Raw genomic sequence first — 26411 nt, 5'->3', positions numbered from 1 at the left:
TAGAAAAGCCCGAATAAAATTCTGCAAGAGTTTCAGCTCATCACACCCCAGACTAAAATTGCTGGCGTGGGACCAGGCTATTTTAGACGAATGCAGTCACCTATGTCGTACTCGTGAGCGACTATCACTTGCGAGCAGGCAGAAACTGAATACCACAAGGCGTGCCCTGTACGTCGATACTAAGTGGTTCCGTGTTGACATTTCTTGCGTCACATTTGCTCTTACCTGCTTTGTGTAATTTGTATGGTCTACCGCAATTGCCATTAAATTAGAAAATCTTGAAGGAAGTTCCTGATGCGCCCAGAACGTCGTCTGTGAGTATGAGAATGTTCCCGTGTACGCTGTTGCCAGCATCGTCGAACAACTGTCATGGCTCGTCAAACACATGCGGCGATTGTCCGTTAGGACCACTATACCACTCGAAACACCACAATCTGGCACCTGCCAAATCCAGTTGGCTGTAGAAAGCACGTTAGCATCTTTGTGGCATGATTTACATGTCCGCGGGCATTCACTTTTAAGCAGCAGATACAGGTGATGCTCCAGTAGCTATTCCATTATTCCCTCCACTGGCGACGACGTGGGAACTATTGTCAGTACATCTACTACCCCGCAGTTGGCCTATGATATCATCGGAACAATACGACATAGTCTTTGCAGATTATTTTTTTTCCAACTGTGTATCTTCGAGTAGATATAGGACGGCTTTTAATACGTATGTCGCAAAGAATAGCAACTGTTTTGTTTGCCAAATGTGGAATAACATCCTATTACGGATGTGATCATACTGTCCTGCCTGTTCAGTTTTCGCTATCAGTTTTAAGCGATAGTGTCAATTTTGTGCGACGCATCTCGCAACACATGTCAACAGGAAGATGGCAGAGTGTTTGAAATGCTGCCAAGGTGAGAAGTTAAGCGCTCACAAAAATCACAATACAACCGCAAACTCCAATAGTAAGAACATTGACGTTAAGTTCACATGTTCATATTTGTTAATAACAGCAACGAACATGGAAATTATGCAATGACTTTGAAGTAAATAGGTTATATAAACTTATTCACACAGTACTGGAACCAAATAGAATACACATTCGTTTTCTACCTAATTTTAATCACCAATCTGCTCATTACTCGGAGTTTGTTTCTACACAGTAGGAATGGTTAAATCATAAAAATAAATACGTTCCACGCAGGTCTCTACGGCAAATACAAGCGTTTGCAATACCAATCATCTCTTGTAAGTCGGATGAAACATTTAACAACAGAAGTGTGTACAACAGATCCACTGACATATTGTTACTTAGATAATTAGTCATGATTTCACGTAACTACGAAAACATGTGTCATTTACTAAACTTTACGTATTAAAAGCATGTGTAAATTAGATTCCAATCAACGCAATTTTTCTCCTTGAATTACAAGTCACAGACTGATTTTTCGTGTCGTTTCTTGATAAACAGTGATGTTGCTTCGTAAATAAAATAGCTGAGTGAGTAACGGCAACACCGACAACCTTAAACGGCAACCGATGCTAGCGTTAAACCTCTTGGAGGAATTTTTAAGGAAGTCGTGACCGTGGAATAACCTAATGGGAACAGAACAATCAAACTGGGATTCGTTTCCGAAACACTCCAGCAGAGTCTAACCAACGGTAAACAAGTGGGACAGGATCACACGTTCTCCCAGCGCAAAAGCAAGTTGCAACATTACGTCTTAATATCGATCGTCAGCCTAATTAGCCATTCTTGTGTCAAGCAATATAATAACGCAGAAGGCAGTGCCAAGGTTAACCTAACGCTTCTTCTCACACACACACACAAACCTCTTTCCTTATATCTGTTCACATTACAATACAGTAACCTAACCTTGCAGATAACTATACTACTAACTCGAAAGTCAAACAAACAAATGGCCTCTCAACAACACGAACCTTTGATGAACTAGATGCAGCAGTTTATAGAACCAATCACTAAAACACATGAAAATAGTAGCAACACTAAACAGAGAAGAGCATGAAATGACCTGATTTAAATCAGGGGGTCTGTTAATGATCATACTATATAACATCATTGCTTAGTACAGGGTCTCTATGCCTGTGCATTAACCAACCTGCATTAGAACAGCTAACTCAGTAAATGGTTCAAATGGCTCTGAGCACTATGGGACTTAACTGCTGTGGTCATCAGTCCCCTAGAACTTAGAACTACTTAAACCTAACTAACCTAAGAACGTCACACATCCATGCCCGAGGCAGGATTCGAACCTGCGACCGTAGCGGTCACGCAGTTCCAGACTGTAGCGCCTAGAAACGCACGGTCACTCCGGCCGGCTAACTCAGTAAATATTTCTTTATTAAGCGCGGTTTGAAGCAGTTAAACACAATGCAAAATTTAACTACAGTGGCTTTGAAGTAGTCTTTGCTTTGCTTCATTAACTAACTTGCCTAGTACACTTAGGCCCTTAAACTTTCATGGTTTGAAGAACCATGCACATTAACAAAACCACAGGAGTATGCATGAGAAACGCTAAGTTTTAAGTAAAACACAACAAACTATAACTCTTTAAATAACAAATTTGTTTTGATAAACAGTCTTTTAACCTACTAAAAATTAATTGGCTGTGCAAATGCCAACACAACATTAAATTCAAGTTCAAACACTTTCTCATGAAACGAACACTGGTAAAACTCTGTGATTCTGATCAAAGTGCATAAATGCAACCATTGATAATCTCTTTCACTTCAGATCAACTTTACTCTTTTCAGGCAGCTTTTCAAATAAGACAAATTATTTAAGAAAATGACTACAGATTGACTTAAAAATGCGCTGGAAGTGGAATATTCCTCCAACTACACTATGCGATCAAAAGTATCCGGACGTCCCCAGAAACATAGGTTTTTCATATTAGGTGCATTGTGTTGCCACCTACTGCCAGGTACTCCACATCAGCGACCTCAGTAGATATTAGACATAGTGAGAGAGCAGAATGCGGCACTCCGAGGAACTAAACGCACTTCGAACGTGCTCAGGTGATTGGGAGTCACTTGTGTCATACGTCTGTACGCGAGATTTCCACGCTCCTAAACATCCCTACTCCACTGTTTCCGATGTGATAGTGAAGTGGTAACGTTAAGGGACAAGTACAGCACAAAAGCGTACTGGCCAACCTCGTCTGTTGACGGCCGGAGACCGCCGACAGTTGAAGAGGATCTTAACGTGTAATAGGCAGACATCTATCCACACCATCACACAGGAATTCCAAACTGCATCAGGATCCACTACAAGTACTATGTTAGTTAGGCGGGAGATGAGAAAACTTGGGTTTCACGGTCGAGTGGCTGCTCATAAGCCACACATCACGCCGGTAAATGCCAAACGACGCCTCGCTTGGGCCGGCCGCGGTTCTAGGCGTTTCAGTCTGGAACCACGCGACTGCGACGGTCGCAGGTTCGAATGCTGCCTCGGGCATGGATGTGTGTGATGTCCGTAGGTTAGTTAGGTTTAAGTAGTTCTAAGTTCTAGGGGACTGATGACCTCCGATGTTAATTCCCATAGTGCTCAGAGCCATTTGGACCATTTGAGCCTCGCTTGGTGTAAGGAGCGTAAACATTGGACGATTGAACAGTGGGAAAACGTTGCGTAGAGTGTAGAATCACGGTACACAATGTGGCGATGTGATGGCAGGGTATGGATATAGCAGATGCCCGGTGAACGTCATCTGCCAGCGTGTGTAGTGCCAACAGTAAAGGCCGGTTCCCACTAGGGCTGCCGCGCGTCAAAACCGCGCGTCAGCGGCGTGGTTGCCATGGAAACGGCGTCAGCGGCAAGGCGCGGCGGGCTCTGCGTCGCGGTTTGCCCATGTCGAACCGCTTCCGCTGCCGCGTGACGCGCTCCAGGTGCGCGCCGCCAATCACAGAACGCGCTGAGCGTGACGTCAGGTACGCCACCCCGGGCCACACGAACTTCCGCCGAAGCGCTGGCGCGGACGCGGCGGCAGCTATGAAAAACATATCATCCGATTCCAAGGAAACTATTCGGTAGAAAAATTTGATTCTTGGGCATGTTATAGCCTGATATCTTCTCTCGATAAAGGACCGAATTTCTTTTCGTTATTCGTCGTAGTTACTTGCTGTATCGCATTTACGTAAACCTTTACACGAAATTTTAGTGAGTGTGCAGAGGTGAAAACGCATTGCGTGGACTTTGCGTACAGTTCATTTTAGGTTATACATTATTGCGTATGAAATTTAGTCAACATATCGAAATTGTTTTTAAAGCTGAGAGCAGATCCATAGCTATCACCGTTCTCGAGATATTGGATGATATGTCGGCGGACGGGCTGTGCCGTGACCGCGCGCGGCTCGCTCGCGACGCGACCGATACTTCGTCCTCCTCGTCGTAAACCACGTGGTTGTATCAACCGCAAATTTCGTAAACGTTTCAAGAAATCGAAACGTGTTTTTTTGCAAACGATAACTTGTGAAAAGTCATGTATTTCGTCGCATGATAAATATCCTAAATCTGTTTATCTACCGAGATATGAAAGTAACTACAGTTTTTCAGAAGGGATAGATGAATTTTTTTAAACGGCATTAATAGCATGTCGAATGAGAAGTTAAACCGAAACTAATTTGCTGGTATGTCATAAGATGTAATTTACTAAATATGTAGAGGTATTGGTTATTTCCTTTCTTTTTTCTTTATCCAGTGTACTTTACTGATTCAAGACGCGTTTCGCCTTTTACTTTAAGGCATCTTCGGTGGAATCTAGAATGATTCAGTTTTGTTTTGATATGTGATACTTGCAGATTATAAAACAGTTCACATCTTTTTTACGTTAATGACTGATTACTTACAGTGAATCGAGTTTTTGGCGGACATGTACGTTTCCCCTCACCTGGTCACATGCTGGAGGTTGAACTAAAACTTAGATGATGGAACATAAGCACATTTTCATGTTCGCTCTTTTTTCTTCTGTCACTAGCAGTAGACGTTTTACTGAAAACTCTGATTTGACGTCGTAACTACAGTGTGTTCACCTCATGTCCCTTCTTGTCTTGTTTGTTTATGTACATGTTGCCAAACTGCAGAATTATATGCTGAAAACTAATGTTTGTTTATTTTCGTTCTCCTTATATCTGTATGTGTGTGTGGCTAGCCAGTGATAGTTATAGAAAGTTGAAAGTGAATCCAGTAGTTGTCAGACAGTGATTGAAAGATTTGGTGTTCAGCTGATTTTGTGGAGGAGTGCATGGAAGAGTAAATTCACTGCTTACATTAACAGATAAAATAGTAGAATAGTATTTCAACAGATGATTATTATCAGAATAGTATCACCCAACCCCTTTGTCCTCACTCTTTGACGCCCCATAATACGTCCTGTCAACTAACCCCTATTGTTGTCAAAGTTGTGCCGTAATTTCCTCTTCCTCCTCTAATTCCATACCTCTTCTTTAGTCACACGATCCTCGTATCTAATGTTCAGCATTCTTATGAATCACCACGTTTTGAAAGCGTCCATTGTCTTCTTGACAGAACTGTTCATCGTCCATGTTTCACTTACGTACAAGGCTGCACTCCACACAAATATCTTTGTAAATTAGTATCAAACCATTAGAATTTATATTCGGCGTGAACAAATTTTCTTTTTCAGAACGCTTTTCTTGCTATTGACAGTCTTCAGTCAGGTTTGCGTCTGCACCAGGAAATGCCTTACAATTTAAAATCTGGCTTCGAAAACTGTTCGAAATATATATTATTCTTTCATGATTCTTAAGCAAGGTGCTGGCGATGATTACATTATGCTCTGTTGGAAATTCTATCAGGTGGCTTCCACTTTCATCCCTTCCACCTAGCCTTTGTGTTCTTACTGCTTTGTGTACCTGCTACCGTATCACATTTTAAATTTTTGTCTCGCTTAACTATCTGAATAATTTCTTTTGTCGTACATTGTTTCAATGTGTTAGGAGATAGTGAACAATCGTGAACGGTAGTCATGAAATCTGTTCATGGTGAAATGAGAAAACATGAATAATGAAATATGTGAAAGAGTACATTGTACAGAAAATGAAAAATTGGTATGTCTTCACCCAACTTCGTCTTTCCTTCATGTAGGTGTAAGATATAGTTAATCAAACGCACCGCGCGTTTCAGTGGGTCCTGCCCCGTACCTCAGTGGCTGTCCGTCATTGGCTACCGCTAACGTCTGCCGCTTCCAGATGGGAACGCCAATTCCGCGAGCCGCCGCGTCAACGCGGAAAACGCTTACCGCTGCCGTTGCCGCACGCCGCGCTGCCGCGCTCTAGTGGGAACCGGCCTTAAAGGCGCTGAGCGTGACGTCAGGCACGCAACCCCCGGCCACAAGAACTTTCGCCGAACCGCTGGCGCGGAAGCGGCGGCAGCTATGAAATACTTATCATCCGATTCCAAGGAAACTATTCGGTAGAAAAATTTGATTCTTGGGCATGTTACAGCCTGATATCTTCTCTCGATAAAGGGCTGAATTTCTTTTCGATATTCGTAGTGGTTACTTGCTGTATCGCATTTACGTAAACCTTTACACGAAATTTTAATGAGTTTGCAGAGGTAAAAACGCATTGCGTGGACTTTGCGTACAGTTCATTTTAGGTAATACATTATTGCGTATGAAATTTAGTCAACATATCGAAATTGCTTTTAAAGCTGAGAGCAGAACGATAGCTATCACCATTCTCGAGATATTGAATAATATGTCGGCGGACGGGCTGTGCGGTGATCGCGCGCGGGTTGCTCGCGACGCGACCGGTACTTCGTCCTGCTCGTCGTAAACCATGTGGTTGTATCCACTGCAAATTTCGTAAACGGTTCAAGAAATCTAAAAGCGTTTTTTTGCAAACGACAACTTGTAAAAAGTCATGTATTTCGTTGCATGATAAATATCCAAAATCTGTTTATCTACCGAGATATGAAAGAAACTACAGTTTTTCATAAGGGATAGATGATTTTTTTTAAACAGCGTTTAATAGCGTGTGGAATGAGAAGTTAAACAGAAACTAATTTGCTGGTATGTCATAAGATGTAATCTGCTAAGTATCTACAGCTATTGATTATTTCCTTTGGTAAGTAACAAACTTTTTTTTTTCTTTATCGAGTGTACTTTATTGGTTCAAGACGCGTTTCGCCTTTTACTTTAAGGCATTTTCGGTGGAATCTAGAATGATTCAGTTTTGTTTTAAATGCATAACTGATTACTTACAGTGAATCGAGTTTTTGGCGGACATATACGTTTCCCCTCACCTGGTCACATGCTGGAGGTTGAACTAAAACTTAGATTATGGAACATAAGCACATTTTCAAGTTCGCTCTTTTTTCTTCTGTCACTAGCTGTAGACATTTTACCGAAAACACTGATTTGAACTCGTAACTACAGTGTGTTCACCTCATGCCCCTTCCTGTTTGGTTTGTTTATGTACATGTTGCCAACCTAAAGAATTATATGCTGAAATTGTTTGTTTATTTCTGTTCTCCTTATATCTGTATATGTGTGGGACTAGCCAGTGATAGTTATAGAAAGTTTGAATCCAGTAGTTGTCAGACAGTGGTTGAAAGGTTTGGTGTTCAGCTGATTTCAGTTTTGGTTTAAATGTTTTGTGGAGGAGTGCATGGAAGACTAAATTCACTGCTTACATTAACAGATAAAATAGTAGAATAGCATTTGAACAAATGATTATTATCAGAATACTATCACCCAATCCCTTTGTCCTCACTCTTTGACGCCTCATAATATGTCCTGTCAACTTACCCCTCTTGTAGTCAAAGTTGTACCGTAATTTCCTCTTCCTACTCTATTTAATTCCGTACCTCTTCTTTAGTTACACGATCCTCATATCTAATCTTCAGCTTTCTTATTGATCACCACGTTTTGAAAGCGTCCATTGTCTTCTTGACAGAACTGTTCATCGCCCACGTTTCACTTACAAGGCTGCACTCCACACAAATACCTTCGTAAAATAGTACCCAATCATTACAATTTATATTCCATGTGAACAAATTTTCTTTTTCAGAACGCTTTTCTTGTTATTCACAGTCTTCATTTTATATCCTCTCTACTTCTGCTTTCTCAATTACTGTTTACCTTTCAAGTCATTGAAGTCTTAGAAATGCAGTTTGGTTTCTGTACAAGTTGTAGATAATCTTGTGTCCCAGTGTTTTATCGATGACATCTCCAGAGCTTCAAAGAATTTTTTAACTAAGATTGTCAAAACCTTTCTCTAAACATGCAAATGCTATAAACACAGTTTCGCTGTTCTTCAGTGTGTCTACTTAGTTAAGTGGTAGGATCAGAATTGCCTTGCGTGTTCAGACATCTCACAGGAATCTAACATTGTACTTATGTTAGTTTGTACAACCCCTCCCCCTCTCCTGTCTACATATTCCTTCCACTACGTAGCCTTCTCTTATTTGCTTAGTTCTGGCTTGCCAAATGAGTTCTTGACAGTTGCTTCTCCTTTGAGCAAAGTTTTCTTTGTTCTTTCTCATTTTCATTCCCTTATGTTTTCCAAGTGCAAAATCACGTTGCAATTTTGGACTTTCTGTCAACATCATGTTTAGACATTTCTATTTCCAATGGCCTACTTTATTTGCTGCATTTTTATATTTTTCTCTCTTGTCAGATTTAATATTTCACGTTTTATCTAACGATTTCTACTGTACCTTCTTCCTGTTCTCATACTCTGCTGCATTCACCACTTCTTCTCTCAAAGATATCCATTCGTATTCTAGCGGATTCCTTCCTCTGTTTCAGTCAGTCGTTGCATTACGCTAACTTTAAGATTATCGAAAAACTGTGGGTCTTGACTTATTCAAGTTCCATTTCCTTAATTTGCTACCGTTTACTGTCTCTCTAGTTGTAAACTGCAGCTCGTAACTAATAAAGTATTGTAGGTTTGCGTCTGCACCGGGAAATGTCTTATAATTTAAAATCTGGTTTCGAAAACTTTGTTCCAAATATGTATTATTCTTTCATGATTCTTAAGCAATGTGCTACATAGTGAACAATGATGAACGGTAGTCATGAAATCTGTTTATGGTGGAATGAGAAAACATGCATAATGGAATATGTGAAAGAGTACATTGTACAGAAAATGAAAAATTGGTATGTCTTCACCCAACTAGATATAGTTTTTCAAACGCACCGCGCGTTTCAGTGGGTCCTGCCCCGTACCTCAGTGGCTGTCCGTCATTGGCTACCGCTAACGTCTGCCGCTTCCAGATGGGAACGTCAATTCCGCGAGCCGCCGCGTCAACGCGGAAAACGCTTGCCGCTGCCGTTGCCGTTGCCGCACGCCGCGCTGTCGCGCTCTAGTGGGAACCGGCCTTTAAGGCCGGTTCCCACTAGGGCTGCCGCGCGTCAAAACCGCGCGTCAGCGGCGTGGTTGCCATGGAAACGGCGTCAGCGGCACGGCGCGGCGGGCTCTGCGTCGCTGTTTGACCATGTCGAACCGCTTCCGCTGCCGCGTGACGCGCCCCAGGTGTGCGCCGCCAATCACAGAACGCGCTGAGCGTGACGTCAGGTACGCAACCCCGGGCCACACGAACTTTCGCCGAACCGCTGGCGCGGACGCGGCGGCAGCTCTGAAATACTTATCATCCGATTCCAAGGAAACTATTCGGTAGAAAAATTTGATCCTTGGGCATGTCACAGCCTGATATCTTCTCTCGATAAAGAACCGAATTTCTTTTCGTTATTCGTGGTGGTTACTTGCTGTATCACATTTACATTTTAATGAGTGTGCAGAGGTAAAAACGCATTGCGTGGACTTTGCGTACAGTTCATTTTAGGTAATACATTATTGCGTATGAAATTTAGTCAACATACCGAAATTGTTTTTAAAGCTGAGAGCAGATCGATAGCTATCACCATTCTCGAGATATTGAATGATATGTCGGCGAACGGGCTGTGCCGTGACCGCAGGCGGCTCGCTCGCGACGCGACCGGTACTTCGTCCTGCTCGTCGTAAACCATGTGGTTATATCAACCAAAAATTTCGTAAACTGTTCAAGAAATCGAAACGTGTTTTTTTGCAAACGATAACTTGTGAAAAGTCATGTATTTCGTCGCATGATAAATATCCTAAATCTGTTTATCTACCGAGATATGAAAGTAACTACAGTTTTTCAGAAGGGACAGATGAATTTTTTTAAACAGCATTTAATAGCATGTCGAATTAGAAGTTAAACCGAAACTAATTTGCTCGTATGTCATAAGATGTAATTTCCTAAATATCTAGAGCTATTGATTATTTCCTTTGGTAAGTAACAAACTTTTTTTCTTTATCCAGTGTACTTTACTGATTCAAGACGCGTTTCGCCTTTTACTTTAAGGCATCTTCGGTGGAATCTAGAATGATTCAGTTTTGTTTTGATATGTGATACTTGCAGATTATAAAACAGTTCACATCTTTTTTTACGTGAATGACTGATTACTTACAGTGAATCGAGTTTTTGGCGGACATGTACGTTTCCCCTCACCTGGTCACATGCTGGAGGTTAAACTAAAACTTAGATGATGGAACATAAGCACATTTTCATGTTCGCTCTTTTTTCTTCTGTCACTAGCAGTAGACGTTTTACCGAAAACTCTGATTTGAAGTCGCAACTACAGTGTGTTCACCTCATGTCCCTTCCTGTCTGGTTTGTTTATGTACATGTTGCCAAACTGCAGAATTATGTGCTGAAAACTAATGTTTGTTTATTTTTGTTCTCCTTATATCTGTATGTGTGTGTGGCTAGCCAGTGATAGTTATAGAAAGTTGAAAGTGAATCCAGTAGTTGTCAGACAGTGGTTGAAAGATTTGGTGTTCAGCTGATTTCAGTTTTGGTTTAAATGTTTTGTGGAGGAGTGCATGGAAGACTAAATTCACTGCTTACATTAATAGATAAAATAGGAGAATAGTATTTCAACAGATGATTATTATCAGAATAGTATCACCCAACCCCTTTGTCCTCACTCTTTGACGCCCCATAATACGTCCTGTCAACTAACCCCTATTGTTGTCAAAGTTGTGCCGTAATTTCCTCTTCCTTCTCTATTTAATTCCGTACCTCTTTTTTAGTCACACGACCCTCGTATCTAATGTTCAGCATTCTTATGAATCACCACGTTTTGAAAGCGTGCATTGTCTTCTTGACAGAACTGTTCATCGCACACGTTTCACTTACATACAAGGCTGCACTCCACACAAATACTTTGTAAAATAGTATCCAACCATTAGAATTTATATTCGGCGTGAACAAATTTTCTTTTTCAGAACGCTTTTCTTGCTATTGACAGTCTTCAGTCAGGTTTGCGTCTGCACCAGGAAATGCCTCACAATTTAAAATCTGGTTTCGAAAACTGTTCCAAATATATATTATTCTTTCGTGATTCTTAAGCAAGATGCTGACGATGATTACATTATGCTCTGTAAGAAATTCTATCAGGTGGCTTCCACTTTCATCCCTTCCACCTAGCCTTTGTGTTCTTACTGTTTTCGTGTACCTGCTACCCTATCACATTTTAATTTTTTGTCTCGCTTAACTATCTGAATAATCTCTTTTGTCGTACATTGTTTCAATGTGTTAGGAGATAGTGAACAATCGTGAATGGTAATCATGAAATTAGTTTATGGTGAAATGAGAAAACATGAATAATGAAATATGTGAAAGAGTACATGGTACAGAAAATGAAAAATTGGCATATCTTCACCCAACTTCGTCTTTCCTTCATGTAGGTGTAAGATATAGTTAATCAAACGCACCGCGCGTTTCAGTGGGTCCTGCCCCGTACCTCAGTGGCTGTCCGTCATTGGCTACCGCTAACGTCTGCCGCTTCCAGATGGGAACGCCAATTCCGCGAGCCGCCGCGTCAACGCGGAAAACGCTTGCTGCTGCCGTTGCCACACGCCGCGCTGCCGCGCTCTAGTGGGAACCGGCCTTAAAATTTGGAAGCGGTGGTGTTATGATTTGGTCGTGTTTTTCATGAAGAGGGCTTGCACCCCTTGTTGTTTTGCGTGGCACTATCACAGCACAGGCCTACATGGATGTTTTAAGCACCTTCTTGCTTCGCACTGTTGAAGAGCAATTCGGGGATGGCAATTGCATCTTTCAACACGATGGAGCACCTGTTCATAATGCATGGCCTGTGGCGGAGTGGTTACACGACAATAACATCCCTGTAATGGACTGGCCTGCAGAGAGTCCTGACCTGAATCCTATACAACACCTTTGGGATGTTTCGGAACGCCGAATTCGTGCCAGGCCTCACCGACCACATCGATACCTCTCCTCAGTGCAGCACTCCGTGAAGAATGGGCTGCCATTCCCCAAGAAACCTTCCAGCACCTGGTTGAACGTATACTTGTGAGAGTGGAAGCTGTCATCAAGCCTAAGGGTAGGCCAACACCATATTGAATTCCAGCATTACCGATGGAGGGCGCCACGAACTTTTAAGTCATTTTCAACCAGCTGTTCGGATACTTTTGATCACCAAGAGTATAAGACTGAACTTTGAAAAATATAACTCCACGCATTAGAAAGCTGTCACAACAATTATTACAGTTGCCGAATGTCTTTCCACAATAAATTAGGACATTCGGAGTTAAATTCGCTATGATAGGATTCCTGCTCAGGTTTGTGATTTGCATAATCACGGCTGCAAGATAAAGCTTGTTTAACAACACCACGATTATTACTAAATTCAACCAAATTTCACAAATACCTGGTCCATTTACAGAGTGCCAAATATAAACAATTTAGTGGAAGGCTGGTGGTACTGGTGGCGTAATCTGCAGTGGCTGTTAACATGGCGGTGATTCAGTCATGGCCTCGCCCTGTTACAGATCTTGCCGTCGGAATTATATTTTTATAGGGCCAAAACGCATGCCATGACAACGGTATCACTAACTGCAGCATACGAGGCCCATAAATACTGCTCTTCAGCTCCTCTGGCTTCAAAACTCCGAAAAAAATGAGCCACAATGTTCCACTGCTGCTAACGAGATGTTAACCACAGTACTGCTCAGCCCAGACTCCTTACCTGTCACACAGGACGAGTTTCCACTTGTGCGCCAACCACACCTTCTCCACCCCGCCAGGCTACTTCCGTAGCTGCAGCACTTCCCCACATGTTTTACATTCAACCCAACGTTCCCTAACTATGGACCAAGTCATTTACTGTACATTATATAACAATCATTCCAGTAGTTATTTAAATCTATAAGCACAGTTTCAACAACATCGTTCAAAAACTTCACATAGTTGAAATATGTATACATGGTCAAAGAATTTCCATGACAGATAGAACACTCTACATAAGCAACACTACAAAATTACATAGAAGTATCGATATAGATACAAAATAGGTTGAAAATGGCTGTTACAAGTGTACGTATGCGACTAGAACAAACGTTTGAAGAGTTAACGCCGTAAAAATGTCATATCTAAGTGTCGGCGCTTCACTCCATCTAGGTCAATATTTATAGAACAAAAATCCGCTTCAGTTGTCAATAATTTACTTGATTTATTCCACGACAGGTTTCGAAGCTTAAATCTTAGCCGAGCGGGATAGCTGCGCGGTCTCTGGCGTCTTGTCGACCCCTCGAGCATGGATGTGTGTGTTGTCCTTAGTGTAAGTTAGACCTTACCACAAATTTCCAATTAAATCTCAATCTTCAGGTGTCACCAACTAATTATGGAAACATAATGTGTGGCGGTCGGGCCATACCTACTATGTCAAACAAACGAGATGAGATGAGCATAGGACTGGCAACCGCAGCGCCCGCCTGGACAGCACAACACGCTCCTAAGCGTTTGTCGGACATGGGTGTAATCTCCCATGAATGACTGGCCCGACTGCCACACATTTATGTTAAATCTTCATCTTCAGATGCCACCAAATAATTATATTTGTTGGCTCTGGCTCTGAGCACTATATATTTGTTGGCATTAGAAGCTTAAATCTTAAGCTTCTAAACCTATCGTGGACTGAAATAAGAAAATTACTAGAAACTGAAACGAATTTTTATTCTATAAATATGTTTCTCAGTTGCGGACGTTCACTTGATCAAATATTTTGCATCTACGTCCAGTTTACGCTACAAGCAATTGCTTGCGATTGTCCAAGAGGTACAACTGTGAAACGTGGAGAACGCCACAGCACTAGCAATAGCATTGCGTGTGCCAGTAGCAAGTCATCCGATGGCCCAAGCTGATCCACGTGGAGAGTTAAAAGCAGGGCACGCCGGCCACATCTGGATAGCGTTCATCCTATTCGTGCAGCCAACAGATCGACTCTCTCGTTGACGATAAGATTATGGCACTGCGGGCACTATGCAGACTAGAGGTACCACATGTCCGAAACTCAAATAATCGATACCGAACCAGAGGATAGAACGCTTTGATTTACGTTACAAAGGAATGCAGAAACTTCGTAAAGCACAGGTGCCCCTCGATGAAACTGTCCAAAAAGAGCCAATGCTTCCTTGAATAGTGAAAGGTAGCAGTCTGCTAGCATTTAAACGAGTTAAGCTTTATATAACACTCACTGATTAAGGTAAATATAATACAGCAAAGAGAAAAAGGCTTTGAGTAGAAATTTTAGGTGCTGGAAGGACGGAGGAGTAAATAATGAAATACTTCGAATTATCACGGAAAGAATGTTGAAAAGAAAGGAAAAGGGATAGATGGAGACGGTTCATGCGCTCTCATTGGGCAAGCCCTGGAATCCCAGCATTTACCTGAGGAGATTTTCGTAAATCCTAGACCAAGATGGCTGGATGGAGATCTGAACCGCACTGCTCCTGAGGGGAAAGGATGACAAAGGAAGATTAGCTTTTTAAGGTCTCGTCGACGAGGAGATCATTAGAGACCGAGCCGTAGGCTCAGACTGGGGAAGGAAATCGGCGGTGTCTTTTTCAAATCAATCATTGCAGTATCTGATTTAATGTGACTTAGGGAAACCTACATTTGCACGACTCGACGGGGATTTGAACCTCCACCGCCATTGTCTTGCACCTCTCTGGGCCCCGAATACAAGTTGAGAATGTTCAGCACGCCACAGACATGAGCTGCTTCCAAATAAAATGGGAAGAAGGCTCGACCAACTCAAGCCAGCTTGGCTCAAGCATAAATGTGACGAATCTTAAATATAAATATAGTATATACAAGTATACGGAACAGACATTATACAGCAAACCAGGTGATTAATTTTAGTGTCGGAGAACTGAGGAGCAAAACTATTGATAATAAAAGTGCAAATCAACAACTGCTGTTACGAAGAATAAAGAGCAGCTAAGTGGAAAGAGAAGACCATGAGTTTGTATCGCGTAACGGACGCAGGCCGGTGGGGGCAGTATTACGCTGTGGCAGACATTCACCTAGGATCTGGGACCAATGGTAGCAATCGATGTGGTCAGGGCAGCTGTCGACTATGAGATTATTATTGTGGGATACCTGCATCCCTTCATTCCTGATATGTTACCCACAGTGGTCTGTCGGTGTCACAAGGAGAGAATCGTGGTACAGGGAGGTTTGGCTTCAAATGGCTCTGAGCACTATGGGACTTAACATCTGAGGTTATCAGTCCCCTAGAACTTAGAACTACTAAAACCTAGCTAACCTAACGACATCACACACATCCATGCCCGAGGCAGGATTCGAACCTGCGACAGGGAGGTTTGACAAGCACGATAGCGAACTCACGTAGATATTTTGGCCATCAAATTCGCCTGATCTGAACCCGATGGAACATATCTGCGACGCTATAGGGCTCTAGTTCAGCGTCCACAAACCATCGACCCGTAATTTACAGAAATTGCGTGACCTATGCGTAGACACTAATGCCACATATCTCCGGAAACTTATCAATGACTTGTCGAGTTTGTGCCACGCAGAATCGCTGCTGTATTGTGTTCCAAGGGTGGACCAGCCGGCCGGAGTGGCCGTGCGGTTCTAGGCGCTACCGTCTGGAGCCGAACGACCGCTACGGTCGCAGGTTCGAATCCTGCCTCGGGCATGGATGTGTGTGATGTCCTTAGGTAAGTTAGGTTTAATTAGTTCTAAGTTCTAGGCGACTGATGACCTCGGAAGTTTAGTCGCATAGTGCTCAGAGCCATTTGAACCATTTTTGGAGGACCAACGTGCTAAGAAGCAGGTGGTCATAATGTTTTGACTGATCATTGTATATGTAGGTGCAGACGTAGACTGAGCTGGTGCAACACTGACCTTTCCTAGAGTTGTTACCGGGCCTTTGTGCACGCGCAACATTTCTGCAGTGCTACTCACTTGTCGTTGGCGCTGAGCTCTACTGCTTCCTCTCGTTGGGGTTCAATTCGGGCCATTCTGGGCGTTACTATTATCACTAGTGGTAGCCATGAGAGAGAGAGAGAGAGAGAGAGAGAGAGAGAGAGAGAGAGAGAGAGAGCGCTACCAGGTCATCGGGAGCTCCCCGATCTTCAGCTCGCAGCAGCTCCTAAAAATTATAGGGTTCAGCAGGAAATGTTCATAACTAAGATTACCACGAACCAAAAATGAAGAATCTTATCCCATGTCTGCCACTAAGCCTTATAATTAAGTACTTTATCTTCTGATATTAAGTCAGGACATAAGTTCGTAGAGTTTGTCCAAAAGTTTAACAAACACAACAGATACACATAAGAGAGACTTTAGTGACCAATAATATCGAATTAAACAACAAATTTATTGTTACCAGTCACTGTTTATTTATATACAAAAGGCGTTTCGAAGGATTAAACCTCTATCATCAGGTGGATTTACAAGTGTCTGTTAGTTAGTATGACATATCTGTTGTGTTACGATTTTGGGGTAACTTGTGGCATTGAGACAGTGGAGAAACAAAAACACTATTTCAGAACATTGTTTAGATATACTAAACGTATATCCAAAGGCGAAATAAAACAGGTAAAATAGAATACCTCTAGTTGTCACAGGTTCCTTGCTCTACCGTAACACATCACATGGTGCCTGGAAGGAAGGGTGATTAGGTTTAACATCTCGTCGAGATCGAGGTCGTTAGAGACGGAGAACAAGCTCGTATTGTGTCAAAGATGGGGAAGGAAATCAGCCGTGTCCTATCAAACGAACAATGCCGGCATTTGCCTGGAACCATTTAGGGAAATCACGGAAAATCTGAAAGTGGATGGCTAGACGCCGGCTTGATCCGTCGTCCTTCCGAATGCGAGTCCAGCCTGCTAACCACTGCGCCACTTGGCTCGGTATGGTGTCTGGAAGCTACTAGGTGCAAAGAACACGTAGCAAAAGAGAAACATCGTCTCGAAGTACAATGAATATATATCATTATTATTTCGGAATAAATTTTAAAGGATAGCGGAGAACTTCACTATATATAACAGTTTCCTAATGCTGGGGTCACTTTTCGATTCTGTGACTGTAGAAATCACATGGTTTTGAGGCAAAGAACTCGATCCATGTTTGGAGCGCATTTTCATCCGGAAAGGAAGTTCCTTGAAAGTTGTTGGATAGAGAGCGGAAAAGGTGCAAGTCTAACGGCGCAAGATCAGGCGAATAACGCGGGTGCGGTATCACTTCCCAACCCAACTTCTTTCGTCAGTCTAGCAGAATGTGGACGGACGATATCGTGGAGTAGCATCACTTCTACTGATGAGAAAAACCGAATGAATACATCGATTCAATAGTTTGCTGGAAAACGATCGACTCATTCGGTTGTAGTTTGACGTATCGGTTGAATTATTCGTTCAATCTTTGAGTGAAACCAGTCTGTGGGAACCATCGAATGAAAACAGGCGGCGCAGTCCATTCAGTCCTGAGCGAAAACATCCGATAATTTTGCCACTGTTAAATCACTGGTGCGGACTGCGCTCTGTTATCGTCGGTAGTCACTGTTATTGTCGTTCCGGAATTTGCTTTTGACTGAGTTCAGTATTACTTCCGTTTTATGAATAGGCATTTTCTTAATAGTGAACTTCGTGCCTCGATCAGAATGCCGAAAAGTTCAGTGGCGCGGGAATGAAAGAAATCATGTGACTGGATAAAAGGTGATCAAGATAAATACAATCCGATATAAAATACCTGAAATGAAGATTCATGCTGGCCGCTGTGACCGAGCGGTTCTAGGCGCTTCAGTCCGGAATCGCGCTGCTGCTACGGACGCAGGTTCGAATCCTGCTTCGGGCATGGATGTGTGTGATGTCCTTAGGTTAGTGAGGTTTAAGTAGTTCTAAGTCTAGGGGACTGATGATCTCCAATGTTAAGTCCCATAGTGCTTAGAGCCATTTAACCATTTTTTGATGATACATGTTTTTTAACTATATAATTAAAGAAATTCAAAGAAAATTACCGAATGATGACAAATGTTTCAAAGAAAATTAACCAATGATGACAAATACGTCCGTCAAAAACACTCCACAAGTGATAATGCACTGAGATGACGAAAGTCATGGGACAGCGATGTGGACACATGAAGATGGTCGTAGAATCATGTATACGAAATATAAAAGCGCAATGCATTGGCGCAGCTGTCATTCCTACTCAGGTGATTCATCTGCAAAGGTTTCTGACGCGATTCCGGCCACGGGACGGGAATTAACACAGACACTCAACACGCCTGTCGACAGCTTAGGGTCTTGATTTAATTATAATTTCACTCTAGAGAGCTGCATGGTCATCGATGGTATCTGTTCCTCGGACATGTCCGAAAGAACATACACCATCTTCATATAGCTAAGGCTAACCAGCCACTGGACCTCCTCCTGAGCGGATGCACACGCATTGCCCGAACTCTTACGGGACTCTGTGAGATTGCCGCGAGTAATGAGTGTAGTGGGCAGGGGAACTACCGCCGCGCAGAATTAGCAGAGCGGTCTCAGGCGCTGCAGTCATGGACTGTGCGGCTAGTCCCGGCGGAGGTTCGAGTCCTCCGTTGGGCATGGGTGTGTGTGTTTGTCCTTAGGATAATTTAGGTTAAGTAGTGTGTAAGCTTAGGGACTGACGACCTTAGCAGTTAAGTCCCATAAGATAAGAAAGTGGGGCTGGGGGGGGGGGGGGGGGGAACTACGAATGTAGTGTGTGGACATTGAGTTGGGAACGTGGATGTCACAGGGAGCGTGCAAGGGATAAATCCCTGCAGTTGAACTATCCTCTGTGCCCTCGGTGGCTCAGATAGGTACAGCGTCTGCCATGTAAGCAGGAGATCCCGGGTTCGAGTCCCGGTCGGGGCACACATTTTCAACTGTTCCCGTTGATGTATATCAACGCCTGTCGACAGCGTAGGGTCTTGATTTAATTATCATTTCACTGACTGGAAATGGTTATCTTCGGCTACGTGGAGACTATTTGTGGCCATTTCTGGGCTTCACGATGGAACTTTTAGGGTTGACAACGAGCCATCTCACCAGGCCACAACTATTTCCTATTTCTTTGCGAAACATTCTGGAAAACTCGAGCGAATGATTTGGCCACCCAGATCGCCGGACATTCATGGGGCATAATCGAGAGGTTAATTCATGCACAAAATCCTGCACCGGCAACAGTTTCGCAATTATGGTCGGCTGTAGAGGCAGCATGGTTCAGTATTTCTGCAGGAGACTTTAAGCGCCTTGTTGAGTCCATGGCACATCGCGCTGCTGCACGAAGCCGGGGAAAATGAGATCTGATGCGATACTTTCGTCACTTCAGTGTATATGCTTAAAAAACAAGTGTGTCATCAAATAACTAAAAAAATGGTATCTTTTACGCTTTCTGTTCACTTAACCTCAGAAATTACTGAACTCAAGTTACCAGTGACGTGTGCAAACTAGCTGGCAGAAGGGACGGATCTTCAATTAATTTAAATAAAAAAATTGTTGTTCATATATTCAAACATTAATTTTGAAGCATCACTAATTAACTTTTTAAAACAAACTGGACATACATATTTAATGTCAACATCACGAAAAATTCTTACTTAAATAAATAAATATATACATTCTGAAAGTACTTCGCCGGCCGGAGTGGCCGAGCGGTTCTAGGCGCAACAGTCTGGAACCGCGCGATCGCTACGTCGCAGTCTCGAATCCTGCCTCGGGCATGGATGTGTGTGATGTCCTTAGGTTAGTTAGGTTTAAGTAGTTCTAAGTTCTAGAGGAGTGATGACCTCAGAAGTTAAGTACCATAGTGCTCAGAGCCATTTGAAAGTACTTCATTTTTAAAATTTTCCTTTTTATTCACTTCTCCTTGAAGCAAAATGATGTATTAATCTCTAAAAAAGTTGGTAACCGTATTCAAGGTTCATGTATAACTGCAAAGGCGAAGAAAGTATGTAAATGAAATCACTCAAACCCAGTTTCTGAGTGAAAACATCCATATAACCGACATGGCAGCATAGAGTAGATTCACTCGACAAAAACCGAATAGATGAAAAAACAATCGACTGGCGAATCAGTTGTCCAATCATTAATCATTTCACGAAGTCTTCTTGGGCGTTGATCTTGGATTGCGTCAGCAAGACGCCTCAGTTGTTGACAATACACATGTCAGTACTGATGGTTACACCTCGGGGAAGTTATTCGTAGTACACCAGACCGCTGCATGCAAACGTCACACCTTGGTGTAACGATCACAGTTCATCACATTTGCTAGTTCTCGAGTAGACTGACGTAGATCATTGTAGATTAATGCGTTCAAACGATCTTCATCAAACCCCGATGGTCTTCCTGAACGTGAAGAATCACTAACGTCAGAAATTTCCTCCTGAAATGAGAAAACTATTTCCTTGTCGTGTTGTGTCCCGTGGTATTATCCCCATACAGGGCACACGTGTTTTTGGCTCTCTCTGCTACTGTCACCCTTCTGTTGAGCTCAAACACGAGAATATGTCGAAAACGCTCCTATTTCAACACTTGGCACCCCAGTTTACAGCGTCCACAGCCCCGATCGCTACCACCAACTGACAAAACAACAATATGTAAACTCAAATAGCAACAGTGAACTACAAATGAAAAATGACAATCGGTAAATAAAAACACAGCAGCCGGAATAGCAAGGTGCAAAATAAAAACGCTACGAACTTATGCATGAACCTAATAATTACATATTTATACACTTTAAAATGTGGAAGTAACAGTATCTCTGTCATTTCCGTATTCTGATACAATAAGGAAGAATAGGACTTAAAGTCCTGTCGATGACACGCTCATTAGAGACGGAATACAAGCTCGGATTGAGGAAATAAATCGGGAGTGTCTTTCTCAAGTAATCACTTTGGCATTTGTAGGGAATCCATTGAAAACATGTTTGGATGGATGGACGAGGATTTGAACTCCCGTATTCCAAAATGAAGCTACAACGGGATCTGAACACTGCGCCACCACGGTCGATCTTCTCATTCAGGCGTGTTCATTCTTACCGCTAATTTCTAGTCTTTCAAACTGCCGACTGAGGATATTTGTACTTCAGAGGCTCGGCAGCGAATTTTAATGCTAGGCGGATGAAATTTCAGTGCATAATCGATGCCGTACCGCTCGTTCAGCTCGGCTAGAGCTATGGAAACGCGACACAGAGATGGCATCCCGGTACAGTCGCCAGTTTCTAGATTCACTGAACAGACTAAATAAATTATCGCAAGGGAATCTCTGAAATATGCTCATAAAAAGAGGAGTACCTCCCTTAAAGAAAAGCAAAGAGTAGGAGACTATTTATTCAATGACAATTGCATATGAAACACTTTCGCAAAACTACATCTTCAGCACAGTCAAGAGGATAAATTTTCCGATATTTCGAGTACGGTGATATTTAAACGAGGTGCAAAAACAAAAATTCCATGTGAAACGAAGTGTGTTTAGGGAACATGGAACAACTCTGGACGAAAACGATACCAATGTCACCGAGAGGAAGAACACAGAGCTAGAAGAAGAAGATAGTGCTATCATGACAACTTGAATATTTCGGAGGCAGCTATGGCAACTATCCCCTCTGCCCATTATCAAGTTCAGAACGAAATCTATTGCTTGCAGATGACAATGTTCTATGTGTGGCTCAGTTTTGAAGATGTGTCATGTGAGTATATACACTCCTGGAAATTGAAATAAGAACACCGTGAATTCATTGTCCCAGGAAGGGGAAACTTTATTGACACATTCCTGGGGTCAGATACATCACTTGATCACACTGACAGAACCACAGGCACATAGACACAGGCAACACAGCATGCACAATGTCGGCACTAGTACAGTGTATATCCACCTTTCGCAGCAATGCAGGCTGCTATTCTCCCATGGAGACGATCGTAGAGATGCTGGATGTAGTCCTGTGGAACGGCTTGCCATGCCATTTCCACCTGGCGCCTCAGTTGGACCAGCGTTCGTGCTGGACGTGCAGACCGCGTGAGACGACGCTTCATCCAGTCCCAAACATGCTCAATGGGGGACAGATCCGGAGATCTTGCTGGCCAGGGTAGTTGACTTACACCTTCTAGAGCACGTTGGGTGGCACGGGATACATGCGGACGTGCACTGTCCTGTTGGAACATCAAGTTCCCTTGCCGGTCTAGGAATGGTAGAACGATGGGTTCGATGACGGTTTGGATGTACTGTGCACTATTCAGTGTCCCCTCGACGATCACCAGTGGTGTACGGCCAGTGTAGGAGATCGCTCCCCACACCATGATGCCGGGTGTTGGCCCTGTGTGCCTCGGTCGTATGCAGTCCTGATTGTGGCGCTCACCTGCACGGCGCCAAACACGCATACGACCATCATTGGCACCAAGACAGAAGCGACTCTCATCGCTGAAGACGACACGTCTCCATTCGTCCCTCCATTCACGCCTGTCGCGACACCACTGGAGGCGGGCTGCACGATGTTGGGGCGTGAGCGGAAGACGGCCTAGCGGTGTGCGGGACCGTAGCCCAGCTTCATGGAGACGGTTGCGAATGGTCCTCGCCGATACCCCAGGAGCAACAGTGTCCCTAATTTGCTGGGAAGTGGCGGTGCGGTCCCCTACGGCACTGCGTAGGATCCTACGGTCTTGGCTGCATCCGTGCGTCGCTGCGGTCCGGTCCCAGGTCGACGGGCACGTGCACCTTCCGCCGACCACTGGCGACAACATCGATGTACTGTGGAGACCTCACGCCCCACGTGTTGAGCAATTCGGCGGTACGTCCACCCGGCCTCCCGCATGCCCACTATACGCCCTCGCTCAAAGTCCGTCAACTGCACATACGGTTCACGTCCACGCTGTCGCGGCATGCTACCAGTGTTAAAGACTGCGATGGAGCTCCGTATGCCACGGCAAACTGGCTGACACTGACGGCGGCGGTGCACAAATGCTGCGCAGCTAGCGCCATTCGACGGCCAACACCGCGGTTCCTGGTGTGTCCGCTGTGCCGTGCGTGTGATCATTGCTTGTACAGCCCTCTCGCAGTGTCCGGAGCAAGTATGGTGGGTCTGACACACCGGTGTCAATGTGTTCTTTTTTCCATTTCCAGGAGTGTATTTGGTCAATTCCTTTTTCGTGTTAATTTTTTTGGAATCAATGTATACATAACTATGATTGTTATGTAATCATTTATATATTTAACTGTATATATTTATCACGCTTCTGACACGAGTAAATAAAAATAGTTACTGATACTAACGGCACTCAGTACGATGAAAGGTAAATTGTTTTATTTCGTCCCTTCTCACCCAACTGCCATAGATTCATGTATAATAGCTGCACAAACTAGCAGACGCAATACACCACATTAAAGGATATACTCGTTCAGAGCAGTCTGACAGCTGAACACTTCCTTGAAGCTACAATAAACGTGGGAAAGGAGGAGAGTATCGAGGTAGGAGAGCTGAACATTCGCATCGAGCAGGGTTAGATGATAAACACCTCTGAACCTAAGATGCAAGTTGCTAAGGAGCTATTTGATTCCATGGCCACAAGTGACGCTTCGAAATCCGCCTGAAGGTCTTCCCTACTTCGATATTGGTAACATTATTTCTATGTGACTACATCTGCAGCCTGACGAGTCAGTGAGCAACAGAGTACAAATTTTACCGTAATTCCATCATTCCAAAAGACATGTTTCTCGCTAGAGTAGTTATTAAGGTTTTCTGTTTTGAAATGTTTTGGTTGGTTGATGACTGATTTTTTAGGGGGTGGGGGGAACAAACAGCGAGGTCATTGGTCCCGTGCTCTAAGATGGCAGAAATCAAGGAAGAAACAGCACAGTTCCGCAAGGAGAAGGGATAACGGTAAAAAAAAAAAGAGGAAAGGGAAGTGAAGGCAGCAGAAAGAGGAAAGAACAGGAGGGAGGTGTCTGTTCCAGAAACGCTACATGTGGTAGGGTACCATCACCGCCACCGCCACCGACCCTTCCCCACACCCACACCACACCATACCATACCATCATCACGGTACAACATAGACAACACCACGGGAAGAAGACACAAGGAAAGGGGAAACAAAACTGAACAACAGATCAGACAAAGTGGTGAGAAAAGGCGAGGAGAACCTGGCCGGTGTGGAGGCAAACTAAAGCCTTCCATGCCCAACACCTACGCCAACTGAGGGACTTGAATTGCGGAAGAACATACAAAGACTTAAAACCTGAGAGGACAAACCACTTTCGCGAAGAAAGCAGAGGGCAGACGTAACAATGCGAGATCCGTCCGCTAAGACCCGAGACAAGGAAGGTGGGAGAGCTGTGAGGGGAGCCTCGCAACTACAAGGGGAGGGGGGCGGGGTGAAGCAGGCGGCTCATTCCAGAGTAAAAGCAATATGTCAACCTAGAATGACCAATACAAAGACGGCAGAGAATAGTAGATTCCGACTGGGGAAGAACGCCACGTGGTGGGAGTCTCCTTGATTGCTATAAGTTTATTAGACAGGGGTGGGGGGGACGGGGGGGTAGCCTCCCAAAAGGCGGCCCATGATTGGAGAAAAAAGCAGTTTATGTAAAGCAACAAATCCGACCCCAGAAGGTACATAGAGAATGGGGTGCACGTAGCTAACAATCAACAAGTTTATTACCTGGGTTACCTATGGAGCCCGAAACCCAAAGGAAATCAACTGAACAAGCAGCATTACCATATTCAGCGAGAAGGTTGTGGATGGCACAGGCCAATTGGTGGCGGGGAAATCTCCATATGATAGCCTGAAGGCTTTTTATTAACTTTGTACATAAAGAAACCTGGGTAAGGAGAACCGTTTAATGAAGCAGAGGGCCGGATAGATGGCCATCAATTCTGCAGTAAACACCTCACACATGGCAGACAAGTGATGGTATTCGGTGCTAACAGAAGACGTCAAGGCATATCCCACATGATAGGCGGATTGAGCCATTGGTGTAAAACACAATTCAGACCCCAGACAGAGATCCTTCCGAATCTGGGCTGAGAAACTAACCATGGGGTGGGGGCTGTGTGGTCGGGAAAGAACATGGGAAAGCAGATATGGAGGGGGGATGGAAGACATAGCAGAGACAAGCGAGGTGGAACTCAAACAGTAAACACACCTGACAGCAGGCAGCAGGTGGACTATGGGCCAAAGCTGCAAAAAGAATAGAATATGAAGGGTGAGCAGGGGGGGGGGGGGAGAGGGGAAGTGACATCATAGAAAACCAGGAGATGGTACCGCCGAATCGAAATGCGAGGGATCCTAGAATCAACAAAAGGACTATCGAGAGAGCTAGTGCGAACGGCGCCAGTGCCTAAACGGATACCACGATGGTGACCCAGGTCCAAGAGCAGAAGCATGGAAGGCACAGATCACCCATGAACTTGTCCGTCCCCGGTAGCTGAGTGGTCAGCGCAACAGAATGTCAATATTAAGGGCCCGGGTTCGATTCCCAGCTGGGTCGGAGATTTTCTCCGCTCAGGGACTGGATGTTTTGATGGCCTAATCATCATCATTTCATCCCCATCGACGCGCAAGTCGCAGAAGTGGCGTCAAATCGAAAGACTTGCACCCGGCGAACGGTCTACCCGACAGGAGGCCCTAGTCACACGACATTTACATTTACCCATAAACTTGACAATTGTAACCTAGAAGAAAAACAACTGATAACCAGTAAGGGTGCAGAAGGGTTGAACGATTAGTGTCCCAAGAGGTGTGGGCAGGGAAGCGAAGCATATTGAGTTTACAAAAACAGCCAACCTTCAGATGACGGATAGGGGGCAACCAAGTAAGCTTGTTCTCCAAAGGAAGACCAAGAACCAGAATTGGAGGACCACGGTCTGGTGTTGGACGTCGAGGTAGAGCTCCAAATCATGATGGCATTTTCAAATGGCTCTGAGCACTATGGGACTTAACATCTGAGGTCATCAGTCCCCTAGAACTTAGAACTACTTAAAGCTAACTACCCTAAGGACATCACACAACACCCAGTCATCACGAGGCAGAGAAAATCCCTGACCCCGCCGGGAATCGAACCC

General features: G+C 43.9%; 1 protein-coding gene and 1 non-coding gene across 2 annotated transcripts in view; one reads left to right on the top strand and one right to left on the bottom strand.

Moving 5' to 3' along the window:
• Positions 1-26411, bottom strand: part of LOC126183371 (liprin-alpha-1) — a 1187054-nt gene that overhangs the window by 259982 nt on the left and 900661 nt on the right. The window lies entirely within an intron of this gene.
• On the top strand, positions 19157-19231 carry Trnat-ugu (transfer RNA threonine (anticodon UGU)). Its single transcript has one exon. It is a non-coding gene; the product is annotated as a tRNA-Thr (tRNA).

Source organism: Schistocerca cancellata, chromosome 4 (assembly GCF_023864275.1).
Source record: "Schistocerca cancellata isolate TAMUIC-IGC-003103 chromosome 4, iqSchCanc2.1, whole genome shotgun sequence".
Taxonomy (NCBI): domain Eukaryota; kingdom Metazoa; phylum Arthropoda; class Insecta; order Orthoptera; family Acrididae; genus Schistocerca; species Schistocerca cancellata.
Note: the sequence above shows the minus strand (reverse complement) of the source record. Positions and strands in the feature narration are given on the sequence as shown.